This window comes from Dermacentor variabilis, chromosome 4 (genome assembly GCF_050947875.1).
Source record: "Dermacentor variabilis isolate Ectoservices chromosome 4, ASM5094787v1, whole genome shotgun sequence".
Taxonomy (NCBI): domain Eukaryota; kingdom Metazoa; phylum Arthropoda; class Arachnida; order Ixodida; family Ixodidae; genus Dermacentor; species Dermacentor variabilis.
The window spans coordinates 3258877-3285783 of NC_134571.1; the positions used below are offsets into that span (position 1 = coordinate 3258877).

General features: G+C 46.9%; 1 long non-coding RNA gene across 1 annotated transcript; it reads right to left on the reverse strand.

Moving 5' to 3' along the window:
- Positions 1-2215: 2215 nt before the first annotated feature.
- On the reverse strand, positions 2216-26303 carry LOC142578583 (uncharacterized). The gene is made up of 3 exons (XR_012827260.1): positions 25735-26303; positions 2377-2468; positions 2216-2309 (listed from the first exon to the last, which is right to left on the reverse strand). It is a non-coding gene; the product is annotated as an uncharacterized LOC142578583 (long non-coding RNA).
- Between the last annotated feature and the right edge of the window lie 604 nt (positions 26304-26907).

Genomic DNA, 26907 nt, shown 5'->3' on the forward strand with positions numbered 1-26907 from the left:
CTCTCGTTCGCAGGCCTGCAGAAGCCCAGCTCGGGCAAGGTGTACATCTGTGGTTACGACGTGACGAAGGACGCCAGCCTCTCCCGCCAGGCGATCACCTACTGCCCACAGCGGGACATGATTTTTCCAGACCTAACCGTTTGGGAGCATCTGCTCTACATCGCAGCTGTGAGTGTATACGCCGGGAAACGTCGACGATTTTGCTAGTGTCATGACACATCCGGCTAGCTGCTATTATTTTAAAAGTATTTGCACAAAAATTACCATAAGGTGACTAAGTCAGATATTGTGGTTGGCGGATTACTTTACGTTTGTTGCAATTTTTAGCACACCAAATGGACGTCCGTCCAACGTTGCTAGAGATCGAACAAGTTGTACCGGAAAGCTCGATGTTTTTATTAGTCGCAAGCATAAGAAGTAACAGGCGATAGAGCCGGAGAAAGCATGCCAATCTGAATATTTATAAATTTGGCTCTTATTTATTTGGTTATTTTGGGCGCGTGCCCGCTATTGTAGGTTTCGGTATTTTAGGTAGTAGACTCATATGAGTGCGATGGCTCAAGACTAGACGATAACTACAAAAGAAATAGGACGGGCGCTTTCTTCGTTTCTTTTCCTTTCGAAGCGCCTGTCTCGTTGCCGTTGTCTTGCGCGACTCCCAATGAATCGGTGCCACTACTCCGATTACGGTTGACAGCTCCGTTACCTTCAGTGGACTGCCTACTTGTCCTTTGTGGTGGTTTAAAACTGCTGCCAATGTTTGCTGAGGTGCTTCGTCAGCTTTCACTGTAATTTAGTGATGGTTTTTATTTTTACTGGTTCTCTAAATTACCGCCTTGTGTGCGAAACAAATGCATTCAGGTAGCCTTGGTATCTTATTTGCGCAAGTTCCGTACACCGTGTGTCGCGGTTCAACGAAGTTCCACTTCTAAACCTGTGCGCTCATCATCAAGAGCTAAATATTATTTATTGTTTTACTGCTGCCTTTGTTGTCAGGTGAAGCAGGTACCGCTGAAATCCCTCAAACGTGCTGCGGAACAGACTTTGATTTTGGTGAACCTGGAAGAAGACGCACAAGTTCTTTCCCAAGAACTCAGAAGAGGCGAGATGAAGAGGCTCAGCATCGGCATGGCAATTATCGCCAAGCCCAAGGTATGTGCCAAGCAGAAGGCATTTGGGTTGGGATTTTAATGTTCCTCTTTTTCAGTGTTTCCTTCATAAACATTTCGGTATCAGTTCGACTGTACTGAGCACGTTGTAGTGGTCGCTAATCACCGACAGAACTTGGAACGCGTCATAAATTATGTCCTGAGAAAAAAAAAAGAAACTATGAACCGCGACGGCATTTTATTGTCTCAGTTATTTTCGCGAGTTCAATTTCAGCCTCCATTCGTTCCCTCCTTTCGTGCCTCTCCTTCTCTTGCGCCCTTTCCTTCCTCCCGCAACATATGTATAGTGCATATATGTATACTTGAAGAAAAGAGCGCTATGAAGACGCGGACTAAAAGAAAATGTACGACGGACAAGGCACTTCTTCTTTTAGTCCGCGTCTTCGTAGCGCTCTTTTCTTCAAGTATGCAAAACCAACTCGCCCACATCAAGCTTCTGCTGCAGATATGTAATTTTCTGTATATTTACCAATAAATAAATTCTGAAATAAATCTTTTCTCGTGAGCTCGTCCTCATGGAAACCCACTTCGTCAAATGCAGTACGAATTTCCCGGTTTCCCAAAGTATGCTTAATCTCCATACTTAATCCTTAATCTCTGCTCCAAAGAGCAGCAGCTCCTCTTGCTTTAACACGGTGATATCCCAGAATTTCTGAGATCCGGCTACAATTTCCCTTACATTGACCGCACACCCGGTGTCTATCAATAAGAGCTAATTGCCAGTGGCGTAGCTAGGTCGTCTGGCACCCGGGGCTCTTAGCTCTTCTGTCACCCCCCCCCCCCCCTCCCGGGTGTAGTCGAGGAAGGCGGGGATATCGACAATTTTCGGGTGTCTTCAGACGTATATGACACCCCCCCCCCCCCCCCCCTCTACTGGCCCCATGCACCCGGGGCCCACGGCCCCCCGGCCCCCCCTGTTGCTACGCCAGTGCTAATTGCCAGATAGAACGCTGTCCTTATCGCCCGGCAAAACGTAGTGGCTCTAGCACTCCTCACCCAACCTTGAGCTTGCGAAGGTCGTGTCTCCCTGAGCCACGTTCAAGGGTCCGCCGATCCCAAATCGTGAGGACTGTCTTCTGCTCTTCAAGTTTCTTCAAGTATACCAAGACTCTACGCCGTTACTGCGACGGCTGTGCCTCCCTGAACAAAGAATATGAGCTTTGCTGATCCCAGATCCACAGAAGTCACTTTTCCGTCCGCAGTTTACCTCGACCTTGCGAAGGTTCCGAGGTCCGCCGATCCCGAGAGCTCGAACTGACGTTTGGGCCAGGAATCCACCAAGTCCATTGACAAGTACGTCTGGAAGTGAGAATGAAGGAAAAGGGTTTATATTACATTATGTACACTGGCTCCAGATACGGAAGCCCACTCCATGCAGGAGCATATGAAACATCTGAGTTCACATCAGGCCACGTCAGCAGCACCTCACTGCACCGAAGGTATCCGCTTCTAATGCCATCGTCTTCCCTAGGCGACTATACTTGGGAATCTGATGACTCTATCGCGGCCAATCACAAGCGTCGAATCGCTCGCAATATCCCGCCATTGCTATTACACGGTTCCACCGAACTCCGCTTCCTATGTCGCACTTTCGCCACCGCATATGGCGCAAGTGCTTAGCAATCCGCGAATCCGAGGTCGAAGCCGTTCCCACGCTTGCATTCGACGCTGGCCCTTTTCCTCAATTAGTTCAGTTGGTCAGGTTGAGCTAGAGGGGTCTTTTGTTGACCCGCCAGCAGTCGGCGTCAACGCTTCATCGATTTCTGGATAGGCGCTGATGAATGGGGGGATTGACTCAGGATGAACGCTCAAGGAATGCTCATCGCCGTATTGAGACGCAACAGTAGTCCGCGGTCGCGTCTGTAGGGCATCAGGCTGCTGTGCTGAGGGAACAGGCTACGAAACCAACCCTCAGAACACCTTATATAGGTCACTGAGTATGTGGAAATGTGTGCATACGTGCCGCTTCTCAACGTAGCTCCATAGAGAAAGAAATTCAACAAGAGGGGACACCCGGCAAAAACTGGCAACAGAAAACACGTCACGCCTAGTGTCAATCCCATCCGTTAGTCGACGCGAGCATTGGAAAAAGAAGTGTGAAATGAACTTACAGACAACGTTTTATTATTTTTATTCTTTCCCGCTTACTAAAGCTAAAATCTTTTGCGCATAAATGAACTTATACTTTGCGACCAATTTTTCTTGCGTTACCTAGCAACAAGCTAGCGGCACGCCAGACGCACGATATGATGTGTCATCCGCCAGACGTGCCACCGAAGCGAGCGAGGCCGGCTGCGCATGTGAAGTTCTGGATAGTTGTGTGAAGTTCACCTGTTCTGCGACGCGTCTCTTTTGGATGCAGCCTGTTTGTTGGGCTCCCAGCGCTTTCTTGAGTTCCTTGTGCATTTCGACACGGTACCACTCCATTGTTGGACTACAACAAGGTGAGAAATCTTGTTTGACAGTCTGCGACGCATTTCAAGCAAATTTAGGCTTACGGCACAAAACCGAAACTAGAGACGCAGTAAGCGAAAAGCAGCTCGGCCGTTCTGGCGTAGTTACCTGAGTTAATGACTCGTACTGGGAGATGTTTGCGACGCTTTTTATGAACCTCAACATTATTGTTGCTTATTTCAGTAGTTTCTGGACACGCTTGTCGCACCCGACTTAGTGACGCAGTTAGCGAAAAGCAGCTCGACCGTGGTGACGGTTTGGCGTGTACTGAATCTTACTGGGACAAGTTCGTGACGGTTTCTGTGACCCCCAACATTATTGTATTTCGCTACTTTTTGGGATACTTCTCAGGTACGCGCGCCGCTCCTGGCGTTGTGTCGCAGTGCTCGGCTGGGTGCCGCAGTTTTGCTTGTACTGAATTTTACAGGCACAATTTCGTGACGCATTCGCTGACCCCCAAAGATGTTGTAATGAATTTCTTAACTTCTTGGGATACTTTTGATGCATGCTCGTCGCACCTAAGGTTGTGAAGTTAGCAAAATAAAGCAAGCGGGCCCTGGTGACATTTAGTTTCGCGTGTACTGAATTTTAGTCGGACAAGATTGTGACGCTTTTTATGGCCCTGCAAGATATACCTTCTTTCCGTACTCACGCTTGTCGAAAACGTGACGAGCGATTACCAAGAGTGATGACACGGGAGTATTTTGCTTGCGCCGGCAGGACGCGTAAAAAATAACGCCGAGGGGCTCAAAAACCAAGAACTTGAAGATTCTGTCTTCTGAGCGGCTGAAAACAGGCTTTGCACTCACGAATTTGTCGTGAGAGCGAGTAAAAGGCATTCTGCGAACGTGTAATGTGGTCTGACTGAGAGCCTGTGTTCTGGCCACCTCTGTGTATTTGGCGTACGATCGCGTCGACTGAGGCCAAGTCGTTTTGGAGACGCGCAGTCACCCGTGTATTTCTGCTCTTAAAGTGCAGGAAATAATGCCCAGGAAGGGACGAATGCTTGAAAATCAGATGTTTTCTTCATATTTCATGGTATTGTTTGGGAGGAGTCTATTTGCTATGAAGTGCAGGTAAAAGTGAATTTATTTGTAAGGCCGCCCATTCGCCACTTTCGCACGTTTCGCCTCTACAGGCAGTATTCCTGTTAGGTCTCTATACCAAAATGATACATGCTTGTAATTTACTTTTTCTCAGCTGATGGCGTCTGACGGAGCTTCGTACAACAACTACTGCTGCTTATCCGGTGCCACAACTTTGGATGAATGCACAAACAGCCCGGAACGAGCATTTATATAGAGCAAAATAAAGAGTTGATCATTTCAGAGGACGTCTTGCGTTTCCTTTATGAAATTGCATATGGCACAGATTCGGTGGATGCTTGTAAAGATCGTTCGCAATCATTTTTAGTAAGTAATGAAACGATTCCGTGCCAAGGCCGCACGTGATTGAGCAGTCGAAGCGTAAGAAGAAAAAAAGAAATGCCGCACCGACCAGCGGAGCCGGTGTGGCGTGTACCAGCTGGCGTTCAAAATGCGCGCGCCCAAAACTGCAACCGGAAGGTGTTGGTCCCATCCGCTTGGTGCGCTACAGTCAATTCGGCCGCTGGGCTCTGTGGGAGTGTCCGCTTTTGTTGAATTTCCCTGTGGTAGCTCTTTCACGCCGACATGGATCGCTGTAGATGCGGGACTGGGTACACAGCGCTGTTTAATGAAGGTCTTTGACGCCGAATTGGAGCACTGGGTATGTGTCACTCCGTCTGTGAGTTAGCTTGGTTTTCGATTTGCATATATGGTACCATTTGATTCGCATTCAATTCAATCTCAACAATTGCCATTTGCAGACCTCTACCTCGCAGACCGAATTGTCACCACGCGGTCCACGCGCCGCTGTCAGTTAGCATTACCAAAACCTTTGTACGTGAGGGGCATTTTACCAAACCGCATTCAGCAGCATTGATATTCGCGATAAAAGAAACTTGAATAACTTTATATACAGTGTCGCACAGGGTTCTATTGTACGCCTGCCTTGATATCTTTATGTGTGTTAGTGACATTATAACGTACCTTATACACAGCGCAATATAGTATACGATGATGACACATTCTTTTTTCTGGAACACACTGGGTGCTACAGAGATATGTGTATCTATAGATATGTATAAATAAGCATAGATAAGTGTAGATATGTAGATATGTATAGCTGGAATACCTTTAATTTGAGCTACGAATAGATAACAATGAACTGAATGCGAAAAAGTAAGTACATCATTTTTTGTCCATGCAAAAAGCTTAACTCCTTCCCTACCGCGCCCATAGAGCATCGTCAACCTGCTATCGACGGTTTCAAACGCCGATTTACACACTTTCCACGCCGCTCACGGACGCACTGCACCATCGGACATGAAGGAGAACTATATTTTTGTTTCCTAAGCAGTTGGCTTTTTTCCCCGCCTGGCGGTGATATTTAGACGCGCTCCGTAAAACTGCTGAAATTTCTTAAAGTAGCGACACTATCCTCCTTCGTTTCATCCCTCCTCATTTCTCCTCTCTCTCGCGCTCCCTTTTGAACCGTGGCGCCGCCCACAACGCTCGAGCGTAGCATACGACCTTTTGCAGAGTGAATGCACGCCCAGCAAGGCGATGCGATTTAAACGTTCGCTTTTGGGTTTCTAGCTCCGTGTAACTTTGTATTCAGCATAACAAGTGTATACGGAGGGTTGAACGAATTCAGTGACGGCAGCTTTTTTTCCCTGCTGTGATAACTATTAAAAAAGATATGTGACTAAACGAGCGCTAACGCCGTACCATGAAGACTCCGAATGCATTGCGTGCGCTGCATTTAAGTATGCAATATTTGTCTAGTGCGTGTTGTTGCAAATGGTTGTAAATGACACGTTTACGACTAAATGCCAACATGTTGCCCTCTAGCGAGTCCTGAGTAATATAAATAATCCGGTGGGCACGAACGATCGCTGCTCTGAAAGTTGGATAGTGTATTGCAAGCTGCCGTGCCGCCAACGGGCGTGATTCCGAATCTTCCAAGCACGCGCAAAAGCCCAGACGTGGGCGCTGGTGCTATTCTGTGTCTCCTGCCTCGTAGTCGCCAAAAGTACGCGTGGCCGATCATATAGTTCGGACTCCACGTACATAAAAAATTAAATAAGTTTTTTAGCATTCCTTCGCGAAGCCGGAACGCGGTAACATCGTTTCATTCGGGCTCAAACAAGAGCATAGTAAACTTGCGTTGAGTAAATTGTTTTACATAGGATAGTTTCCAGTGGATCGCTGCGTGCGTAGACCGAGCGCGTTGACAAAAATGCCGCAGCCTCGATACAAAGCATAGGCGTATCGCCGGTGTACCCTCTTCGCTCCAGTACGTCGTCGGCACTCACTCACCAGCTGCGGCGCACCCTCTTCGCTCAGGACCTGTGCGTGTTCCGTCGATGTAACGAAGTAATCAATGGGTGTGTCTCTTTGGCTGGCGACGTTACGCATCGCTCAGGCACGTTATCTCACGTGCGCACCGGCCGTATAAAGGGTAAGCCGCGTATTGTGCGTACCGCGGGAAAATAGTGTGCCTACGAAGAACGACGGCGTGAGCAGAAGCGGGAATAAGCGCGAAGGCGGTGGGAGGCTACTAACGCCGAGTCAACTATAGCGACCACCAAGCTATAGTCACCTTAGTGACAAAATAATAAAGACAGTAGAAAATGATAATTCATGTGCCATGTCTTTATTTCAATCAATAGAGACATGCTGGACATGCGGCGCTGGTCATCCACTTTCACAGAGTGGAATGGCACTAATTTTTTTTTCAGGTTAGTGACATCACGAGTAACATGTCTTCGTACGTTAGCATGTCCGTTCACGAAGCGACCTCCTCCGCACGAAACCAGCTGCCCTAAGGTGCATCGATTCCGGACGGTTCCGCTCGCTACGAAATAACATTAGCGAGATACGACTTTAGCGAAGTGATGGCAGCAAGAAGAAGTGCCATGCTATGACACGGCGACACGGCCGAAATTTCGCTAAGTGAAATGATGCAATCGTTGCTATTTAGGCACTATTTGCGGCCTCATTACCTAATTGAACGCATCCGTCTGTTCCCTACAACAAGTGCATATGAGAGAGATAGATAGTGGCCGTACGAACGGTTGAACGAATGAGCAAGCGAACGACTAAACGATCGTGCGCACGACTAAATGAACGAGTAAACGACTAAACCAGGCAGTGAACGAGCGGGAGACCACATGTGTTCGTTTCGAGTGCTCCACCGCCGCATCTTAACCTTCACACACTTTCAAGCTCACGCGAATTAGCACTGTTGTGATCGGCTGTTCACCCCGCGACAACCACTGGTCACGGATATCGCGATTTTCAGCAACGGGCCGACGGCCTCCTCGAAATTGTTCTCAAATGGGACGATTTATGGATGCCAGCGGAAAGTCAGGAGAGGTTTGGGTGTAATCAGCGACGCGACGGTCCTTCACCTGTCATCCGCCCAAACTGGCGCGTCCACGCCGGAGATGGGGTCAGTGCGCTATCCCCCATGCCCTGTTTGTGCCGAATGATGTGCGTGTCTTTCCGATAAAGCTCCTTTCCGAGGGAAAGGACATCAAACCTCCCAATTGGGGGGGGGGGCTGATGTCATCCGTCTCCTGACGACGAATTAGGGGAGGCGACTGAATAAGGAGCATGCTGGGGATAAAAATAGCGACGGCGCCTGGAGTGATCGGCTACTACAATTTCTTCATGAATTGTGTTTCTCTACTTCTTTGAATCTCTTGTAAATATGCAATATAGACTTGCGTGTAAAACATCGTGGATATCGGGCTTAACCCCACGTTCCCTTACTCCTCCGTGATGAAAGATATTCCACAGCTTCGGACCAGTAGTCGCAACATTAGATGGCAGCTGTGAGATAGTCTGCGCAGCGCTTCAACTTCGGCTTGATGAGTGCACGACCTTTTCTCCTTGAGAGTTGCCACGCTTAACGTGGGTATTCAGGGTAACAAGGGTATCGGAAGCCTTGTTGAAAGATACCTTTCTTCTAGACTTATTTCCTTGAGAAACTTGTCGGCAAAAGAAAGGTAGCCATGGATTAGAGGAAGTCGCACATCAGGGACCTAAACGCGATATGCGGGGAATTCGGGATTGTTTGTGGGAAACAGCTGAAGAGGGCGGAGGTCATCGATGCGATAGAGGCAAGCAGAAGAAATGACGAGGAACTCGTGGAAGATATTCCACAAGGAAGCTAGGGAAGATAGGAAAGGAACATATTCAGGGTCAGAGGGAACGCGAAAGCAAGAAAGAAGCCGAAATAAGGCGGGACAAAGATTACGAAAGCGAAATGGAGGAAATTTATAGGGAAATACAGAATCTCAGGGGGCTGCAGGCATGGTCTACGCTGTACGTATTCGAGGACGGCGAAAATGTACATTTTTTTTTGTCTTTTCCGAAAGCTTTTGTTCGGGGGTGCCGCTTCACCATGACTTTTGGTCTGTTGAGTTATTGGGGGCACTTCCGTCTGCAGTGCCCTGCTGCTTAGCTCGCCTTTCTGATGTCGGCTTCATGAAGTCCGATGTGTGGCTAAACTGGTATTGTTGCGTCATTTTGGTATTTCTGTGGAGAGCGAGATACAACATCAGAGTGACCAGCCTTTTGGAAGAAACTGAGGTTGCGCCAGGGAAGAAAAAGCATGAAAAGTGCGAGGTGGCGAAATTCTCAGAGACAAAGCACCTTAGAAGAGCGAGACCATTGCCGGTCTAAAGAGAGGGACCATTCTGGAGGGCGTGCCTTGTGAGGACGAGACTTCTTCCAGTAGCCATGAGTAGGTTAAGGAGGCGCTGGAGACCTTCGTCGTATCCCAGCACTTGGGCGAATTTCCGGAATCGTCTTGAATAGACAAGGGCAAGGTGGCGGTCGAGCCGAGAAAAGAAGCGACGCAGTAGAACGGAGCGGAAATTTCTCAAGCTTCTTTGTCAGTCTCCAAGTCTCTGCCCCATATGTCAGCACTGGTAAAATGCACTGATTGTACACCTTCCTTTTCAATGATAATGGTAAGCTTCCAGTCAGGAGGTGACAATGTCTGTCCTATGCGATCCAACCCATTTTTATTCTGCTGTGAATGTCCTTCTCATGAACAGGTTCCCTTTGATTAGTTGACCTATGTAGACGTACTTCTTTAGACTCTAAAGTCTGACTGGCAATCCTGAACTCTTGTTCCCTTGCCAGGCTGTTCATCATTATCTTAGTTCTTCTGCACATTAATGTTCAACCTCACTCTTACACTCTCTCTGTTAACGTCCTCAATCATTTGTCGTAAAACTCGTCTGCATTGTTGCTGAATAGAACAATGTCATCGGACAACCGAAGGTTGCTGAGATATTCGCCGTTGATCCTTACTCCTAAGCTTTCCCAGTTTAATAGCTTGCACACTTCTTCCAAGCACGCGATAGTTTGTGATAGTTTGGTCATATTTACCCTGTGCCGAGAGAAAATGTGCTCCTTTTTTGTGTGCGTTAACTATCACTAAGTGCCTGGACCGGTACGACGCTGTTAGCTCGCTGCATGTTTCGTTCGGTGCGCCGTTTTGATTATCGTAGTTCGGTCCATTCGCGCTTTCTTTGTTCCCGGCTCATGAGGACTCTCGCCGCTCTAGCATCGGATCACAGAGCATGAAAAAATGTGTTGAAAGTTGTGGTATTGCGCGCTCCAATTCATCCGCAATCCGACAGTGTTTACGCCGGAAGGACCGTTGCTGCAGTCGATGCGGAGTGAACTGACACGAAGGAGCATTTACCGAACGCGCCTCGAAAGGTAAGTCCGGCGTTTGGCGCATTCTTATGGTTCGTGTAGTATGCCTTGTCATGCGCAGCACAAGATTGCTAGTACTGCTACAAAAACAATAACCGTGATTTCCTAATGCTCATTGTACATGTCGTAGTGCACATCTAGCGAAAAATTTCACGAAAATTACCCTGAGACGTATTGAGTTTGCTAAGAGATTCATATATTGTTCATTTGCTTCCTGTTGTGAAGTATGCTAGCGCCGGGGATTTCTTAGTCTGAACGGGCAGAAAAATTCAAGCAGTGAATGCCGCTGCTTCTGTACGTAATTTCTCAGCAAGAAATCGTATAGACATTTGTACAAGTACGCTGACGTGTTGTTTCCACAGGTAACGACAACGCGCGACGGCACCCGCCGCATGCTGTTTCTGACTCGTGAGAAGATTTTACTTTGCATGCGAATTTTTCTGCTTATACATTGTCGCCACGGCAACCTGTATTTCTTGTGTTTAGGGTTCTGTGTGTTTTCGTGCCTTTGACACGTTAAATAACCGTCTTTGACGTAACAGTGAGATGTTTGTGCAAGGGGATGCAGCTTCATGTAGCTGGCTGTACGAGAGCTTTTCTCATTTTAACACGATGTTGTTCATTTACAAGTTTGCAGTTTCAGCAGTGATTATAAGAAGCTGAATATATTTTATTGTTTAGGAACCTCACAATTTCAGGAGACGGAGGCATCTCTGCACCACAGCCTGCGACACTAATGCAGCCTGAACAGCACGACAAAGCATCTGATCTGCTTTGTTTGGCAAGGTGCGTACAAAACGGTCATGGCCACTTATGAGTTCTAGGTTCTGTTCGTGTATTTGGTACCTGCCAACTTCCCTGAATCTCTCGTGCAATTTACTAATTCTTGCTTATTCTAAAATTTTGCTAATGTACCATTAAGTCATCAGAATGAAGTTCTATTGGCGAAGGTATTTTAAAGCTGTTGAGAGACGTCGTGACACGCGATTGCGAAAATGCATGTAAAAAATAAATTGTCATGGCACTTGTGCTGCTTTCTTAGTTATTAGCAATGAAATATCCCTAATGAGACTACCGGAGTGGCACTGTCTTTAGGCAAGCTTATTAAGCTACGTTCCTGAATCAGTCTGAATGGCAGCAACAAAAGTGCTGAGAAAAACTCACTGATCTAAAACATTTTTCAGTTTCCGCTGTTCCAAGTGTGCTGCTTGTATGCTGTGTGTCAAGGTAAATTGATCGTTAATAATGTATGAATAGAAAATGTAAGTGCTCAGAGAAAGCTCTAAGAAAGTGCTTGCTGTCTTTCCTAGACAGAATTTCTGTCCAGTGCTTTTGCAAAATATAAAATGCACAGGCTGGCAGGTTTCGCATAAGAATGTGCAACACCTTTGCTTTAGATTTGAATGTAACCAGTTCACAATGTGTCCCTAGTACAGCTTAGCGTCAAGCTTGAAGCTGATCGCTGATTTCGCATCAGTTGCAGGTTGTAATAACGTGGTATCGCAAACTGCTGGCAAAGTATGTGAGTCAGCCTGGTGCAGTGGTCGCAGGCGAGAGCATAATCGAAAGCTGGGTATGTCTTGCCCTTCTGCAGATAACGTGGCATAGAGCTTGAACTATTCTATTGCTTTTCTTACAGTGGCCCTATCCCCCTCACCTTCTCCTCCTTATTATTCTGTCAACTTGCTAATATGCACAACTTGTAGATGCTTGATTATGGTCTTGACTGTTGAACTTGGCTGATATTTCAGTAGTCTGTGGTACCTGCACAGCCATGCTGTACTTTGCATGCATTTTAAGATGGTCAATTTAAAATGGCTGAGGCATTCTCACAGAAACATGTTTTTTGTTGTGAATAATGCATATGTTCGCATTTTCTGGTACTCTTTCAGGGAGCAGCGTATAGGCTGGTCCCCAAAAGAGTACCAGAAAATGTGTTTTCACTGAACAATATTGTTCTATGGATGCTATGCTCAAGCCGTGCGGTCCTACAATAATTACATGATAGCTGATATGTCAACAGCTACGCACTATTGAAAGCGGTAAACAAAGGTAATAACGGATTTAATTTGACAGTTAAATTGTTGTAGCTACCTAAGGTTTAGCATTAGCCACCTCTGGCATAGACATAATTAGTACAAAAGGATGCGTATGTCATTAACAAGCTTTTGGGATAAGTACCGGCTGAATAAGTACGTGTTAGGATATTGATGTAGTACCATAATATGGGTCCCCACCCAAAGTTTAATTTCATTTTTATTTTGCCATTTAGGCAATGAAGCCACGTTACTCTTTCGCCTGTGCAATTGCTTCACACTAGGGAAATCCCACTCATTCATCTCCTCCCTTTACAGTGACTCCTGTTATTCAGTTTCATGCTGCTTGGCAAACAAAGGCACTTTAAGCCACGCCGAAGATGAGTGGATTGAATGCGTACAATATGAGTCAAACAAGAAGAAAGGGGGTTAACCGAGGGGCCCGATTTTTATTTGTCATATAAGAAGCCAACAAACACTGACACCAAGGACAACATAGGGGAAATTGCTTGTGCTTAATAAATGAAATAAAGAAACGATAAATGAATGGAAATTAAAGTGGATGAACAAACAACTAGCCGCAGGTAGGGAACGAGCCCACAACCGCGAAGGTTGTGGGATCGTTCCCCACCTGCGGCAAGTTGCAGTTTCATCCACTTTTATTTCCATTAATTTATCGTTTCTTTATTTCGTTTATTAAGCACAAGTAATTTCCCCTATGTTGTCCTTGGTGTCAGTGTTTGGTGGCTTCTTACAATATGAGTTGAGACACATACCTCACTGAATAAACTTATGGGTTTGGCCTTAAATGAACAGTAAAGAGAAACACTAAATCAATTCAGATGCATCATTATTCTTTCTTTTCATGTTAATTTTCTGATGGGAGGTTACTTATAGAAAAGTGTGTGAAGGTCAAAACTTAATTTCCTGCCAAATTTTGGCCCAAAACATCACTGCCAGTACGTCAGGGGGACATTATGCATTCTAGAGTATTTTCCTGTATTTTGGTGGCTGCGGCTCAGTGAATTTGCTCAAAAATTGCTAAGTACAGTATTTGGCTCTGCTAGAAGGCTATCTAGTAAATATTTGCGAAAAACAAATGAATTAGGCCTTAGCAGACGGTGAGCAAGTGCGGAAACTTTATTGTGGTTTCACCACCTCTATTCCATTCTTGTCTCTTTTCTGGCTCACCAAGCCTCCTCTTTTGGTAACTGGAGTCTTCTTCTGGTGTTGCGGATGAGTAATTTATTAATGCAGCTCAGATAATTACTTTTCTCTTCAGTGTCCCCTTAAATATTTGTCTGAATGATGTGCCATGAGACAATGCTGCCCGAAAATTATTTTGCATCTCATTAGTTTGTGTTGCCATGTGAACACCAGTACTGTCTTTGAGGTGCTCAGAGATGGCACTGCGCTTGCTCCTCATTTCCGAAGTCACTATGAAGCCACAAAGAGCATCTATTTGAAATGTCCTGCAGTAAATTATATCACACTATGTGTTCTGGAGCACTGGTAGACGACTGCAGAAGAAAAGCACCGTCTTCGTTGAAACGTTTACGGTGTGTCAGGAATGTGCTGGCGATTCTTTTTACCTCAACAATCATGGAAAGACTGATTTACCGTGTTGACTGTGGCACATCTATATCAAGCCTTATCTCTGTAGCTGACTGTATGCTTATTTATTACTCAAAAACTGAGCCGGTTTTCGATAATGCCACCTTTTCGCAATACTGCAGAACCACTGGTTTGCCGAATAGAATAAACGTAACTATATTTTCTCTAAAAGCAAACTGCTCTCTGGCACACCAACTTGAGTAATATTTTTCAGCACCGTGGCAGGCTTAGGAGGTCCGTTAAAAATTAAGTCGCGTAAAGGTGTGCCGCATTAGAGGGCATGACTCTTGTTCTTTGTATCAATTGTAGCATTATATTTTCTGTGTTCCTTTCCAAGCTATTCACAGTGCACACATACTAAAGAGATAAAAGACAGGCAGATGGTGGAATGTGCAGCGTGCAAAATTAAAAAAGGGGCACGCAGTGTGCTAAAGAGGACAGCGGTTTATCACTCTGTTGCTTATTTTTGGTGTGGGAGCGCCATGAACACCATGAAAATTAACTGTTACCATCTTGCCCAAAGTTCAGCTCTTGCAATAGGTGTTTCTATCCACAAAATGCTCATATGTCAGTAGTTGCGCTCGTGATATTTGCATGCATGAAAAAGATAGGATTACTTGATTCCAAAACAATTTGATTGGTTTTACACGTGATACTGAACTTGCCAGTGTCGTATTAAACGTGGAATTGGGTAGGAAGCTATTGTGGTATTTTTTATGGTACCCTGGTGGATTCAGCTTGTGCAGACGCTTCAAGCTTTTATTCTCTTGACAAAAATTTTGCTGAAGCCGTAGGAGGAGAGTTGTAGATGTGTAATGAAAGCCTCCTGATGGGTATGCTGAATTGTGCTGCTTTGAGCACCTATTGATTAGCCCTACTGGGCAATGCTGTTAAGCTTATGGGTGCTTTGAAACTGTAGGGCCTACAGGAGGGCTAGTATTACAAAGCACATTAAAATGGCTGTAAGGATGCATGTCGTGCTATGGTATCATAATTGTCCCACGAAGTGACCACCTTTGCTTACAGTATGTGGTAATGTAGTCCAGTTTACTTAACCTGACTGCCATCTATGGTGAAGGAGGAGGAGGAGGAGGAGGAGGAGGAATGAGGCAAAATAAAGGGTCTTCGATTAATGTTTCTGCGCAGATGGCTCGCACATTGCATTTTCTTATCTTGCAGGCTTTTCTACTCAAAACTTTCTATAGGTGAATATTAGCATTTGGTTCCTATTTATACCTAATAGGAATTTCTTTGTTCACAGTGTCACTTTTTATATTATACTCTCGTGACACTAAGCTCTCTTATTTTAATGCAGGTGTGGCTGCGAAAAAAGTGTAAGCAGCCTGCTGTGTTGCTGATCATTGCTGATCCCCACATCTGAGTTGTTCCCACAACATCCACGCGCTACTGTGCTTTGCATCATTGACAAGGTAATATGATATAGACACCTTGCACCTCAGCACCAGTTTTGAGTTTGAGTTTTGAGTAATATGTTAAGGCACAAGGGTAGGCCTTGATGATAAATACACTCATGTCCTTTTTTAAAGGGCTCTTTTTGCAGGGTTACTCATGGACATGTTTTCAGAGGATGCTTACACTCCTTAATTGCAAACTGCCATGGAGATTGTTTCTGCCTTAAAGTAGCACTCTTTCACCAAAAAAGCCTTATTTAACGCGCAATTCATAAGTAAGGTATGGAGGTGACAGGCCCTAACACAGCCTAGCAACCATCCAATTCTACTGCTTGCACAGCAATATAGAGCGAGATGTGAACGGGCGAGAACAGATAAATCTGCAATGCATGTTGCTCGCACAACTGCGAAAAGGACACATGGCATGGCAACTACGACACTCGTTTTACAATGATAAATAAGCAGTCTCGCTATCTGATAATCCTTTGGAGGGGGAGCCAACTTGCAGATTCCCTTTCACGCATATAAGGAAAGCCTCACAAATTTCGCCAGCCCTATCGTCCTTATACATTGCCATAGTTGCGCAGTTTTCAGACAAAATAATGCAAGTGAGCTGGCACTACCAAGTGACTGCCAAATCACCTGAGCCTCAAGGTAACAAGGTTGCAAATCCATTCATTTATGCATTGACCTGTTTTGCCGGCGTAGTGTCTACTACACGACATTGGTATTTAATATCCATCAACACCACTGTGCTCTATGTACTCTTTTTTGCATGCCTTTCTTCACAGGTAGTGACTCATGCCTCTTCAGTATTTACGTGCCTACAAAGCAAAGCAAGCTTCTGCCATGCCGAGAAAGAATTGTAGGAAAATCCGACGTGAGGCTACTTTTCTCAGCACTCAACAAGCTAGGTTTCTTGGTTTGGGTTTTCGTTCATTGGTTCGATGGTTTTTGGAGCCCCATACGGTTTCTTTGCTCGCACTAAGGCAGGCAAACTTGTGGGATGAGCTTCTGCAATTTTTACAGCGCACTAAAAGTGCAGGTGTGGGCCTGATCTTTGTTAATCAGTGCACTAAAGGCACCATTCATGGCACAGATGACTCTCATTGAGTCAGGCAAGGCGCGAGTGTTAATGATTGTTCCCTTACCCAAAACAGCAGGTTTAGGTTCAGTGTAGTTGTAGGAAGACATGGCAAACATAACTTCTATGCTTCGAATGGGCGCATTTCTAGGCCATGTAGCTTTTTTCTTGCAACTATCTGCATTAGTGCTTCCTTAGCATCGGCATGAAGTTGCGATGAAGTTGTGCATCTGGAAAGTCATGAACAATGACCCTTTAATTTGCACATTGCGAAGAAGAGATCAGCTTTGATGTCCTCCATTTTCTGTTGGCATACTTGTGCTATCAGTAATTTCTTCTCAGCTTACTGAATTACCTTGATGCTCCAAGCTGACGCTACTGATGTCTTCAAATGCGGACTCTTCACGACAAGGCTTTGCAAGTGTGGTTGATGAAAAGGTGGCACTCACAGGTGGCTATTTATATGTGAGTGGGTGACACCCTCTGCTTATTTGTGTAGGATGTGAAGGTTTGACGAAAATTCATCTCGTCTATGATGTGATGATAATTACTAACTTGGTCAGTGACTGCAACTTCACAAATCATGTTACCTGACTAATTGCATTTTCATCGAACCCTTGACAACACCTTCTACCGATCTTATTGACAGAACATTGTAACCGATACTTACTGGTTCGTCTCATTCGCATCCAGAATAGAAATCTGTGAGTGCCTTCTTTCCTTCAAACAGACTTGCAAAGCAAAGAATCTTAATCCAAAAAGTCTGCATTTGAAGGCATCGGTAGTGTCAGCGTGGTGGCTCGAAATAATTCGGATATCTTGGAAGAAATTACTCCCAGCAAGAGCTTATAGTGCTGACAAAATCAAGGGCTGGAAAACTCGAGCGTTCTTTGCAAGGAGCGAACTATAGCACATTATTATTTGTGTCTTCTGGGACATACAGCTAAATGTCAACGTCATGGCGACACTAAAGGACGACCTGTGGAGACAGTCTCAAGAAAACTTGATGTAATAAAAACAAAAGAGCCTGTTGAAAACACAAAGTTATCTTGAGGTTGTCTTCCTACAAGCCCACTAAACCTAAGACTGCTGTTATTGCACAAAGGAATCAACACTGTGGAAATTCACCCTGCCCTGTTGAGGGTGACCTGCACCATGGAACGTGCCAACAGTAACTTCTTTCTGAGGCAAGACCACGAACTGGACTTGCCAGAATAGGAGCTCTTTGGCTTGACTCGCCTCAGTGAACCTAAATTCATCATTATGAAACAGGATGCATTAACAATTGCAAACTCAGGTTAATGTCCTAATCGGAATCATTTTGTGGACAACAACAGGTGAAAGGGGGCCAGTGGGACCAGTGATCCTGCCCAGGAGTCCGTGATGTCAAGAAGCCTGAAAATCCTTTTCTTAGGTTGAGAATCGTAAAGCAAACTCCTGCTGTCGCTTGAAACAATGCCATGCCCTTGAAGGAGTGGTGCCAATTTTTCTAGGCGTAGTTAGCAACTGCAGTGCACATATAATTTTGTTAAAGAGAACGTAAGGCAGAATGGGCCATATAGAACTAATGACAATAATTCTGGCATAAATACATGTTTGCTCAAATCATCTAACAATTTCTTATTTTAGAAAGTATGAAATTTTGTTAAATGTAGCTGCTGTCAGATGATTCAATATAAGCATTTGGCCTTATGCATATACTATTTGCCCAAAATAAAAAAAATTATGGAGTTTTGTCTGCCGAAACAACAATATGATTATGAGGAACGCTTTAGTAGGGGACTCCGGATCAATTTTGGACACTCGGGGTTCTTTAAGGTGTGGCCAATGCACCTTATGCTTTTCCATTTTTCCACAATGAAAATGTGAGCATTGTGGCTGGGATGTTATGCTTGGCCATATGGCTTAGCAGTGCAATGTCAAAGCCACTACGCTACCATGGTTTTTGCGTTGCTGGCAGAGTGGTTGTGTCTAAGCAGGTTAGTTCGTTGGACCTGTTTGTGCTGCTTTTGAAAATTACATTTTAGGCTTGTTACTTCTGTTGCTTCAATACAAGTAATTATTGTTGATCAAACAGTGTGCTTGTCTTTTTCTTTTAGTGTGATAACACTTGCTTCAGTAGCCTGCTAATGGGACAGGACATTTTACCACAGTAATGCATGTTCCTTTACGAGTCATAAGCATTGCAGGAAGCCACTTATTTTTAATAAACTTTGTTCAGTATCCCATATGTTCTGAGCGCTAGAGCACTCTTAACTGTGTGAATGTAGGCAAAACTGCTTTTGCCTGTGCATTATCTTATTGCACAAGTGAAAAGAAATTGTTGTCTTTTTACTTTTTCAGGTACTCTGCAAGCTCTCACTCAAGGAACACATTCTAATGGTCAGCTGTCAGCAGACTGGGTGTATCAAATTACTATTAGAAGATCCAATAAACAACGCTTGTGAGATGTATGACTTGATGTTGCTTAAATACAGGGGACATCACTATTAATGAAAACTTGAGTGGCTCTGAGAAGGAACTTGCGTAATGTATACTATTTTATTTACAAATACAAGTCATTACTTCATCTGACATTGTCACGTCAAAATTACTCTTTACCCAAGATTTTTGAACATACCATTACAGTAAGAGAACACTGAAGTAAGATCAGCACAAGTGATCATGCATATAGTACCACTTGCATGAATTCTATTTGAATTATTATAGTAAATATGTAAAGGAAGTGTAAGTATGTTTTGGTGTTCATACTCTTGCAGGTTGTACAAGGTCGTTCATCTTGTATGCACTCAGCTTGTACAAACTCGTCCATGACGAATGAAAATCTCGTTCATTGGCAAGAACGCAATCTCTTACAAACGTGCAGTACGACAAATCGTTCAGTCGACGAGAACTCGTTCAGTCTATGAGAAAGAGTACAGTTGACGAGAAGTCGTTCAGTCTACGAGAAATCGTACAGTATATGGAACAGTAATAGCGTACAACATACCTCGCACATTCTCGTTCACACTTTTTCGAATAGGGGAGTTGTGCCTTCTTTGAGACACGATTGAATAGAAACTGATCAAAGCGTTAATCACGCTACCATTTCAACTTTGTTTAGCATCGTTTGTATGGCGCTCCTCTATGGCTGCCTTTATGGCGTTCGTTGGTTCTAATCTCCGTATTAGTTTTGAGAGAGGGTATGATTACTTGGCATATCTCGGAGGAGGTTTGTGCGCTCGCCCTGTCGCTGCTCGGGCGCTGAGCAAATTTGATCGCTATATGCAAGTTCCCAGCCTAGGAGCTGCAGCAAACCCTCCCTACAGGGTGGTCAGTGATCGTGGACGCGATACTCCCAGCGAGCCTGAGACTTCAAGCCGGAGTTCAGCCTGCTGAGTGGCCGAGGCCTTTTCAAGAAGCACCGATGGGCTGCCCCTTGCAGGCCGTCTTCCTGGCGGGGAACGCACTGTTTTTTTTATGCGACAGCGTGCCTTCTGGCATAAAGAATTTAAACGTGTAGATACACTCCGGATTCGCGGACGAAGTCCAGCAATGTTCGGTGGTGGGGCCCCAAGATTCAACTTTCTACACCTGGCGGCCGACCTGGGGGTGGTCCACATCTAAGCAGGTGTTTCTGGCGGAGGGCATGTAGAGAAGGGCAAGTCCAGAGGAGGTGCCCAGTGTCCACCTCGCAGACAGGAGCGGGACAGAAGGGGCAGGAATCGCTGATGGAGGCACGGTACTGTGCCGACCACGACCAGGTTACCGCAGCGATGAGGGCGACACGGAGGCGTAACCTTCGCAACAAGACCTCTTCCCAGCGCGCTGGGCCGCCAGGGAGGTCGGTGCCACACGGTGGGAGAAGTGCTCGCGTGGCGCGCCGAAGGTGTTCTTTTTCTGTGAGGAGCTTTGTCTCCAGAGAGGTGGGGGCCAGTTCAAGTGGACGCGAAGGTTTGTTATGGCTCGCTGCATCCACTAAGGCTTGTGTGGGATGTGCATTGCGACGCATATATTGTACACGTACTGTAACGGGTAATTTATCCACTGTGTCCTGAATCTCCTGTGCCGAAACGTCGGAATTCAGAACACGCCGCAGACAACGGATGGCAGCTGAGGAATCGGTGAAGATGTCAATGTGTCTACTAGACGGCGGAAGCAGCGGACAGAGGATGGATATTGCGTCTCGGATTGCCAAGAGCTCCGCCTGTGTCGACGGCCAGGCAGGGTTGCAAGCATACGAGCAGGTTGCGATTTCTGACAATATTTCCGGACAAGCGATAGCCGTGGTGACGTGGTCATCACTCACACTAGCGTCGACATACGCTACATGTCTGCACGAAGAGCTTGCACTCGTAGCTGATGAGCTATTTGCTATTATACTCGACTCTAAGGTGGCCAATGGATCGTGTGTGTATGCGAGTCAGAGGCCGATTGTCCGTAACTTGCTGATAAAGCCATGGTGTTCGTGGCGAGCAGGAATCACAGGGCATCACTGAACCGTCTGCCATTTAGTTTTCAAGAGGTGCAGCTTCAGGGATATTATGGCACTTTGCGGAACGAGCTTGGCGACGCTGGTGGACCAGTCCGTCTAGCCTATTTAATTGCGCTTCGGCCTGGAGTGCGTGAATGGGCGTAATTTGTGGGAGGTCCGTAATAACCCGCATTGCTGCTCGATTGATAGATTCCAAGCGGTCCCACTCTGCTCGTGTCATGTGATGAAACTGGGCTTGGTATATCAATCTTGGTTGTAGCACAGTGCGTATGAGGAGGCGGGCGATGGTGGTTGTGGCACCACCTGACTTTTGAGAAATCCTACGGATGAGTTGCAGCATTTGGGATGTCTTCTGACGTGCTGTGCGAATCCAGGGGCTGGCGGAGCCGGAATCGTACACGTCCAAGCCGAGGACTTGGAGTGAGTTGACGATTGGAATTCTGCTTCCGTGCACGAGAAGGACGATGGGGGTGGTGTTAAACGCACGGCGGCCGCGCGCATTCGCGACCGGAAGCAGAGCCGTCTTTTGAGGCGACAACGTGAGTCCCAGTAAAGAACACCATTGAGCTGTAATTGTAAGAGCACTGTTGTGATCGGCAGTTCACCCCGCGACAACCACCAGTCACAGATATCGCGATTATGGGGAACGCGCCCACGGCCTCGTCAAAATTGTTCTCAAATGGGATGATTTGTGGCCACCAGTGGAGTACCCCCGTCAGGAAAGGTTTGGACAATTAGCGAGGCGACGGTCCTTCATCTGTAATCCGCCAAAAATGACGCGTCCACGCCCAAGATTGGGTCAGTGCGCTATGCCCCATCCCCTCTTTGTGCCGAGTGATATGTGCGCGTCTTTCCGATAAAGCTCCTTTCGGAGGGAAAGTACACACAACCTCCACATTGGTGGGACCTTATGTCATCCGTCTCCTGACGCCACATTGGGGGATGCGTCTGGACAATGAGCACGCAGGGGATAGAAAGAGCGGCGGAAGCCTGGTGTGATCGGCTGCTACAACTTCATGAACTTATCTTTTGGTACTTCTTTGAATATTCTGTAGATAGGTAACACAGACTTGTTTTTGAAACATCCGGGATATCGGGTGCAGCCTCACGTTCCCTTACTCCTCCACGATGAAGGAATACACATCTTCGGGCGCCTAGATTTAACAGCACGTACGTCTCAAACACCTATGATTCTGTCGTTCAGCGACGAACGGGCCCCGTAACTCGGTTTCGGGAGAGCACGCATGCTTTTCATTAGTGCCATTGTATCGAAAATTCACCGGGTGACTGCCAATGACGAACACGAACAAACTTATTAGTTTATGAACAAACTTAAAGAACTTTATTCATCATAGTGTGGAGCTAATTCATGGCTCGTCGGGAAGGCCAGATGGCCGCCAGGCGATTCGTGACGCTGACCTCTTCTGCCCGCTCCACGGCTCGGAGTTGCAAGACCGAGCTGGAGCTAAGCAGCACTTCCTCTCATGATGAAGGTGAGGGAGAGACCAGGAGATCGGGGCAGGGGGTCCTCCTCACAGTCCCAGAGGGTGTGACTTAGCGTAGCTAGCTCGCCGCACAGGTGACAGTACGGACCTATTCTGCTCGGGTAAATGTGCGAGTGTGCATAGGGGTTCGGGTATCAGTGTGTCTGTAACCTGCGCCAGGTGCTCTCCTGACGCTTGTTTAGTTTACTGTGTGGTGCGGGCCTAGTGTGTCGTGTATGACGGTAATATATCGATATGTTGTGCAGAACTTCGTTTCAGGTCTGGGGTTCCGGCAGGCCCTCCTCTAGGCTGACGAATCCTCGAGCATGTGGGTGGACCGCTTCGTTCCCTGGATTCCCCGCGTGAATGGGGACCCATATCAACTCTATTGAGCGTGGTTCTTTTCTTTTGTATAGTGACTGTAGGAACTTTAGTGGGGTCTGTGCCACTAGTCCTCGCGCAAAGTTCGTTATGGCGGTTTTGGAGTAGCTCAGAACTATACAGGCGTCTGCTGAGGCCACGGCCAACGCACTGTCGGCTTCTGCTTCGGTGGGGGTGGGAGCACGTAGAGAGCTCGAAGCTGTCTGTGCCTTGAGTCCTGGCCGGGAACGGCAGAAATGGCGTAGGTGTGGTGTCGATCAAAGTACTGGACTGCGTCGACGTACGCCACGTCGGAATTGGTCCCGTACGTCTTCAGCAGGGCCTGGGCCTTCACTGTTCTTCTGCCGTCGCGGTGCCCAGCGAGTGTTTTTGGGCAGCGGTTTGATGGCGAACAAGCCCCTTATGTGTGGTGGGATGGTGGCGTGGTCCCTGCCCGTTGGGGACGCTCTTAGGCCCATTCAAGCGAGGATCCTGTGGCCGGTCTTGCTACCCTTGAGACGGTGAACCTGTGGTGTACGACGTGCTTCAATGAGTTCATTGATGGTGTTGTGAACTCTCAATTGAAGAAGTTTCTCGGTGTATGTGTGCCTTGGTAGGCCGAGGGTTACCTTGTGTGCGTGTCGTATAATGCAGTCGAGGCGAGCTCGTTCTGTCTTCCGTAACTGTAGGTATGGTAGTCCACAGGTGAGACTGCTGACCACGAAGGCCTGGACTAGTTGGAGCAGGTCCTTCTTCATGTCTTGCTTACGCGCTCTCACTCTGTAGAAGTGTCGCGGTCCAGTTCACCGTCATCTGGAGCCTGTCAATGGTGATGCCGTTCCGCCTTGTTCTCCTGTAGTATCATGCCCAGTACTCGCATGTACTCGACGTGGGTGACTCGCTGCCAGTTTACACGTATTGTGATGGAAGGTGGGGGTGACTTGTGCTTGCTACGGTTGGGCGGCTGGAGCAGGAGGAGTTCCGACTTGTGCAGCGAGCACTCTATAGTCCCATTGCGTTCACGTTTCATGATGATGTCGGTGGCATGTTGGAGCGTTTCTTCAACTGTGCCGTCCGATCCTTCACAGATCCAGAATGTGACGTCTGCGTATAGCGTGTCTCTCAGTCCCGGGGCTCCTTTCAGTTTCGTAGGCAGGGTGCGCATTGCTACGTTGAATAGGAATAGTGGCTAGACTGCGCCTTGGGGCGCGCTCCTGTCCCCAAGCCGGATAACACGCGAGCGCAGGTCTCCGACAGCGAGCTCGACCATCCTGTCTGTGAGGATCGGCCTGATATAGTTGTAGATTTGTTAGGCGGGTTGTAAGTCGGCTAAACTCTCGAGCACGGCTTCATGGAGCTTTTGAAAAGCCTTATGGACGTCCAGACTTAGTAGAGCTTTCGTGCTCAAACCACTGTCTGGATACAAGAGGTCGTGGTGTAATTGAAGGAAAACGTCCTGGCTAGACAAGTGTGCTCGAACACCAAGCATCGTGGGTGGTAGGAGATCATGTTCCTCTGCAAAGATTTGTAAGCGGCAGGTTATTACATGCTCCATGAGCTTGCCTAGACAGGAGGTGAGTGAAATGGGCGAAGACTCTCTAGGTTCAGTTTTCTGCTCGGTTTGTTATGAATACTACCCGTGAGTGTTTCCACTTAGGAGGTAAATGGCGGGAGCGCCAGCACTCGTTCATGTATTAGGTTATTGCTTCCACAGACGAGGTTACGAGGATAGGTCGAGGTTACGCAGCGCCTCGATAGTAACCCCGTCGGGGCCTGGAGCTGACGTCGTGCGCACTTTGTGCAGCGCAGCGCCGACGTTTGCCTCCGAAATATCAGCATCCAGCTGTTCATTGGGAGCGCCGACATAGTGTGCATGTGTATGTCGCTCTGTCTCAAGGTGTTAATGTCCCGGTGATGAGCTCCGCCAGCAGCTGCTCGTCGGTGCCAGGGTATTGGTGTATTAGTTGCGTCAGCTTCTTGCGAGCCGCCGACTAGGTGTTGCCGGGTATCGCAGCAGGTGCCATGTCTTATTGCAGTCCAGCAGGCCGTTGATGGTGTTGCAGTTCTGGCCCCACTGCTGACTTTCCAAGGTAGAGTTGTGAGCCTTTATCTCCCGTTCGAGCTTTGCTATGTGCCGTCGCAGCTTGTGACGTTGGCGCTGCCACCTGCGCGTGAGGCTTTTGCGTGCTTCCCACATGTGCAGGAGGCGGGAATCCGTCGATGGCTGCTCTTGAGGCGCCGCCATATAGAATGTCGTGTAAGTCGCGTCGTGGCTCAGCGACCTGATCCATTCGTTGAGATCCGATATGGAGTCAGGTGCTGTTTCTTCGCGTACCTGACGGAGTTTATGTCACTTCGTGATGCGGGCCATGGCCGTCTTCGCCCAGCTGGCGGCCGTTTCAAAAGTCAGCGACAAAGTGTAATGATCGCTCTCAACCATGTGGCCTTTGTTGCGCCAGCGGGTGCCAGGTATGTTGTCTAGTGTGTCTTGCGTGTTGTGTTGGATGTGAAGCTGCAAGTGCACCCGCTTAGTGTAGTAGCTCCTGCAGTTCCACTGCCATACTCTCAGGGTTGTTTGTGGAGCCATGTTGCATTGGTGTCAGTGCGGGGGCCTGCCTGGCGGGCTGGCGTTTGTCTGTGGCTGGCTTCGTAAGGATTCTTACGGATTATATAAACAATGTACACGTTACGTAGAGAATCGTGTTATAGCGTGGAGACAAATGGCAAGATGCTCAGTGAACTCTGCAATATCGACTACGTTCTGGCTCGCAACAAATTACGCAAGCCTGACGACACATACAATAGTATGAGAGATTCGCAACTTACCTCGCATTGTCGTGTGGAGGATGTTGGTCTGAAGTTCTTCCTCTCAATTCGATGAATCCATGTCTTTCTTTATAACCTTTCGCGCTTATCGGACGGTACCGAGAAGAGCTTGTTACCTTTGCTGAAACTATTTTGGTATCCGAAGGCGCAGTAGGTCATGGTGATGGAAAATGCTGTGAAGCGACGTCGCACTTGCCACAAAACTTAGTTCAAGGCGTTGGCAAACCAAAACAACATGGAAGAGCAGCGGTGCCAATTTGCTCTACTCGCCAGTCGGTAGGCGTTTCTCAAGCGAAAATGGTGGTGGAGCGCGGCAGTAAACAAACGAAGCCGGCGCGAAGGCCCATGTGATTCTCCTAGGCCAATAGCGACGCAGCGTGGGCCTCTGCCAGGGCGTGCGAGTAGGAGGCGGCATTCTTCAAAGCGTGCCGCTAATTTACGCAGTTTGAGTGGTTGTAGCGATCCGAAGTTTCGATATCGTCAAAGCAGAAAGCGAAAATGGCGACCTCCGGAAGCAGCGCGCTTGCCCGCGCTTCAGAAGATCGCAAATCTCGTGATTGCGCTGCGTCTGCGACTGTCAGCAGCGAGCCTGAGAATGCTGCCTTTTCGTCGGACCCCGAGAGCGACGACGATGCAAGACAGCCCAGCGCATCGGCAGCCTTTCGCTTTTCCCGTCTTTGTTGTCGTGCGGAATCCTTGCGAGCCTGCCAAAATGGAGACTTACAGAAACTGGAAGAAATGTTACAATGACAGAAAAACCGAGCACAAGAGTTCACTGCAAGACATGCAACATTCTGCTACGTTTTACATCCAGGAACTGCTTCGCCGTATGGCTTGCCCAACTGCAGTGCTTGCAGTGAAATTTTTGTTCTGGAAGGTCTGTTGATTGAAAAGTTTTGAATTTTTCGGAGACAGTGCCTGTTAAACGGCAATACATTTTAATATCTCAAAATTTTTTACAGATTTTATTTCTGAGCAGATACAAGCGTTTCTTTATAAACATTGTTCAATTTTATCCAATAATCTTTATTTTGGCAATTTATATCTTTTTTATGGCATGCATCTTCTTAATAAACCATTTACGCGTGAAAAGCGCATTCATTCTGCTTTTTGTTTATGCATTACATAAAATACTGAGTGCAGTAGTTCCCTCAGAAAAAAATAGGTTAAACT